General features: G+C 60.9%; 1 protein-coding gene across 1 annotated transcript in view; it reads right to left on the reverse strand.

Annotated features, from left to right (window-relative positions):
- LOC111667234 (uncharacterized) overlaps window positions 1–327 on the reverse strand; it is an 18,351-nt gene that overhangs the window by 4,168 nt on the left and 13,856 nt on the right. The window lies entirely within an intron of this gene.

Raw genomic sequence — 327 nt, forward strand, 5'->3', positions numbered from 1 at the left:
AACCGCGGCAGGCCACGCCTCCAGGACGTTTCCCGTGTGACGCTCGTACCTGGTGTGGTCGTTGGAGCCCGAGCACAGGATGTGACCCAGCGGGTGCCAGGCCAGACTCCAGATCATCCCCTCATGGGCCATCTCCATCCCTCCAACCTCCTTCTCCACCCTGACAAAACACCTGAACCAGTTAATCCAGACAAACCAGTACACATCACAACAGACCAGCAGAGACCCGCAGAGACCCGCAGAGACCAGCAGAGACCCGCAGAGACCAGCAGAGACCAGCAGAGACCAGCAGAGACCCGCAGAGACCAGCAGAGACCCGCAGAGACC

Source organism: Seriola lalandi, unplaced genomic scaffold (assembly GCF_002814215.2).
Source record: "Seriola lalandi dorsalis isolate HSWRI2012SDOR001 ecotype SW California unplaced genomic scaffold, Sedor1 jcf7180002054686, whole genome shotgun sequence".
Lineage (NCBI taxonomy): Eukaryota > Metazoa > Chordata > Actinopteri > Carangiformes > Carangidae > Seriola > Seriola lalandi.